Raw genomic sequence first — 4,449 nt, forward strand, 5'->3', positions numbered from 1 at the left:
AAAAAAAAAAAAAACCAAGGCCAAATGTCACCCCATGATCTTACAAGGGAACAGTCAGAATCCAAATCCTAAGCACACAAAGCTACTTTCTTAAGGGCAATGGAAGAGGGAAATTGTGATGGCCCCAAGCTAGAACCTAAATGACACATTTACTTTAGAACTGGGTATAGAAGGTTACATATCCTAGGCCACAGATGGGGCGTCTGTGTCCGTGCTAGAAGATTCTATGTGTCTTTGGAGGTGGCATAGCATACCTGTTAGAAAGGCTTCGCAATGTATTTACTACTGTGGGACCACAAGCAAGTTACCTCTTTTCTGAGCCTCAGTTTCCTAAACTATAAAAAAGAGATACAGATGCTTAGCTAATGTGGCTGGAATTAAATGCAGAAATGAAACAGAAAGCTTTTAGCACAGGGCTTTACCCTAACAGGCACTTACTATCAAGAGTGGTTTATTACCAGGTAGGTAAGTAAGCAAGGAAGATGTGTGTTAATGAATTTGTCATCAGATTTAAAATGTTATTACCCAACACATTATTTTCACTGAAGTATCCTTGGTTAAAGCTCAGTTAATACTAGCATTTAGTAAGATAACTCAAATTTCTCAAAAAAACAAAAAAAAAAAGGACAAATTGGATGTCTTCAACTGACTTACAAAATGATTTTAATATGAGAATTGTCTAGTCATAAGTTGTCACTCAAGAACAAAAATTATCTGTTCTGGTACTAACTGGCATGTGATTCTGGTGAGGCACATCATGACTCTGGGTCTCCTGTAGAAACGAGGGGGTTGTGGGAGTGCCCCGGTTCCTTCCATCCTGAACATTCTGCGATGTCAAAGTAGCACTCCAGCATAGCCCTGATTTACTTCTAATTCCTTTCCTTTTCAGGACATTGACATAAAGTAGAACATGCTTCCTAAACGCCTTAAAGATTAAACGTTACACACAACGTACAGTCAATGCAAGGAGGCCTGCACACAGCGAACCTCTGTCTAGGACTGCGGCCGGTAAGGCCTTCCCGCATGGACTGCAGCACTGCTCAGGAAAGCTGCCTGCAGGTGAATAAGTGAATGTGAAATTAAGCGAGACTCTCTGCAACTGTATTCATTGTATCACACTTTAATTTGGCCTCTTTTGCATTATTTCCTAGTGTTTGGAGAATACATTTGAGAAAGCATGTTACATATTTTTTTACAACTCATTTTACCTTTACCTTAGCTGGAGAAAAAATTGATGGGAGGTGATTTAAATGTGTTTCTTTATGGAATGAGATCAAGGGATCAGACAGCCTCCCAAGTGTCCACACTGGCCTAGGATCCAAATGAGAATAGACTGTGTCCCAGGACCTGTGGTGGGACTTGAAGTTTCTGAAGAAGTTGAGGTAGGAATAGAGTAGATCAAAGTACAAAATTTGGATAGAAGGGAAAAAAAATGAAAGACTGATGAAATAACTGTACCAGAGAAGGTTTGCTTTTCTAGAGACAGCCGTTTTTCTCGTGATCTGAATTAAACAGCATGGTGTTCTCAGTGGCCTTCCACATCACTGAGAATCACTAGCAGGCTCACCAGGGATTCACTAGTGGCTCAGAAGGTGTTCTAGAAAGCAGTTTCCAGAATGTGTTCTAGAAAGAAGTCAGACGCAGAGCGCCTCTCAAGTGTGAGACACCAAGGTGCCTGCCTCCCAGTATCTAGGTATTGGCAGCTCTCTTCCCCGTTTTGCAGATGAGAAAGTTGAAATCCAGAGTCTGCCCAAGGTGTGACACCAGAGTTCAAATGGGCTTTCCTGGTCCAAAGCTGTTGCCAGGCATTGTTGCTCACCAGGCAGGGAGACAGTATAGAGAGTGGCCCCTGAGACCCACCCCTCTAGACACAATTACAGCTACAGGGACTCACATTGTGCTGGCAACTTCCTTTCTAACCAGGACAATAGTCTGTCTACGGTGACATCAATGTGAATGTAAATTATTTATAAAGTGCACATTATCTAGTGAGGATGTTCCGCTCGTGAATTAGCAAAGAGATGTAGAGAAAATCCTTCAGATACTATTTCCATCATTCTGTGATGCCATTGAGCAAAAGAAACTGCCAAGTCATAAAAGTAATTACCAAATAATATCTATAAATCTAATAAACTTGGCCAAGCACGGTGACTCACACCTGTAATCCCAGCACTTTGGGAGGCCAAGGCTGGTGGATCACCTGAGGTGAGGAGTTCAAGACCAGCCTGACCAACATGGTGAAACCCCACCTCTACTAAAAATACAAAAATTAGCTGGGCATGGTGGTGGGCGCCTGTAATCCCAGCTACTCTGGAGGCTGAGGCAAGAGAATCGCTTGAACCTGGAGGCAGAGGTTGCAATGAGCCAAGACTGCGCGACTGCACTCTGGCCTGGGTGACAGAGCAAGACTCTATCACAAAAACATAACAATGATAATAAAATAAATCTGAGATAACATATTACATGTTCATAATTCTGTATTTAAAAACTGAATAGTATCATATGTTTGTACAACTGTGTAGCATTTTTTTAATATTACAGTGAACCTTCTGAGATTAAACTCCTGCCAGACAGTAAAGACAGTTTGAAATCATTTTGGCCGTGGTTAGGTCTACAGAATCTCAGAAGCATGCTGCTTTCCCCAACCCCTGCTTGCAATCCTGCAGCATTCACCAGGGCCTACGCAGCTCCAGGCATCTTGCCAGTGCTGGAGAGACAACACATGAAAAGATAACCTCATTTTGGGTGAAAGACAAAGACACACAAAATAATTACAAAGTATGGGAACTATGCTAACGGCAACAATCAGAATTCTGATGTGAGAATAATCTCTTAGGTACTTGTAAAGATAATTTTGAGGCACGTCAAAAGATATTGGAGTTTTACCTATGTGTTTACATGGGTAGTTCCTATTGTCTCAACCAAATAAGATATTTCTGGAAGTTTCACCTCTCTAAAAAATTATCTGGAAACTTCTGATTATCTGAAGCTTCTGTTCTCCACCTAAATGATAGTCCGCCATGCATGAGTCAGGCCTGCACTTGGCCCTAACAATTCTGTGAGCACTCAGAGACTTAGCAATTCCCACTGCCATCAGCTGCATTGTTCCTGTGTGATGGGCAACTGATGACTTTTCAGTTTAGTCCTGAATCACAGTGTGATCTCCTTGAAAGTGACAAGGATCATATGTAAGTGAAATGCACAGAATGGTACTACATACCAATGGTAACTAAGGACAGATGGATCAACGGATGATTTTCATGCATGGCAATGGCAGATGCACAGACAATGACAGGTATAGACAATATGTCATGTCCTGCCTGGCAACTGGCAAAGTTCCTTTATGAGGATAAGACAAATCTCCATTCAGAAAGTCTAAAATTGAGGTGTGGGGCTGTGTATTATAATCTCACTTCATCCTGGAAGATACAGTGTACATTCTAGACAACCCACTTGATTCCAAGACACTTGAGGGTAGGAATTATCTCTCGTGTCTCTGCATCCCTGGTGTGTGCCCAGCACAGCACTGAACATGCAGCAGATGCTCAATAAATGTTTTGGTGAATGAATGGAAATATTTGGGAAATATTAATGTGGTGCATAACAGGGAAAATAAGCTTTCCAGCTGTATCAGTCCATTTTCACACTGCTATAAAGATACTACTCAAGACTGGGTAACTTATAAACAAAAGAGGTTTAATTGACTCACAGTTCTGCATGGCTGTGGAGGCCTCAGGAAACTTACAATCATGGCAGAAGGGGAAGTAGGCATGTCTTACATGGCAGCAGACAAGAGAGCGTGTGAAGGAAGTGAAGGGGGAAGGGCCTCTTATGAAACCATCAGATCTCATGAGAAGTTATTCACTATCATGAGAATAGCATGGAGGAAACTGACCCCATGATCCAGTCACCTCCCACCAGGTCCCACCCTCAACACGTGGGAGACTATAGGGATTCCAATTCAAGATGAGATTCTGGTGGGAACACAGAGCCAAACCATATCACCAGCCAATTAGATCAGAGTTGAAATCCTGCCGTCACTCAATAACCATGTCCCCTTGTCAAGTTACCTAACCTCCTCAACCTCAGCATGGTTCTAGGATTCAAGAAAATAGATACAGATCATATGGTCTCCAGGGGGGTCTCTTACAAAGAATTATGATCCCCACGCAACAGTTAATGGTCACATGAGGCCATAAAAGCCTGCCCGTGGCACAGTGGGAATAAAATATGTTTCTGTTAAAAATCCCATCAGCTTCTAGTGGACCCACAGTGCCAGAGCAGCTCATCTGAATCAGAAAACCTCCAGGAGGGTGGGTCTGGCAGCCACAGGGACCTTACCACAGGACCCACAGGTTCTCCCCAGAATCCCTAACTAAATGCTTCCAGTTTCCTGGGAATCCAAGGTTGTAGCTGCTGGGGTCAGGGACCGCAAAAGTCTAGTGAATC

General features: G+C 42.7%; 1 protein-coding gene across 1 annotated transcript in view; it reads left to right on the plus strand.

Moving 5' to 3' along the window:
- ELOVL5 (ELOVL fatty acid elongase 5) overlaps positions 1-1,182 on the plus strand; it is an 86,091-nt gene extending 84,909 nt beyond the window's left edge. Inside the window, exon 10 of the mRNA XM_011960207.1 lies at positions 890-1,182. The gene's annotated coding sequence lies outside the window, so the exon portion shown is untranslated. The remainder of the gene's footprint in view (positions 1-889) is intronic.
- Positions 1,183-4,449: the final 3,267 nt, after the last annotated feature.

Source organism: Colobus angolensis, unplaced genomic scaffold, assembly GCF_000951035.1.
Source record: "Colobus angolensis palliatus isolate OR3802 unplaced genomic scaffold, Cang.pa_1.0 Scaffold51, whole genome shotgun sequence".
In the NCBI taxonomy this organism is placed as follows: Eukaryota; Metazoa; Chordata; class Mammalia; order Primates; family Cercopithecidae; genus Colobus; species Colobus angolensis.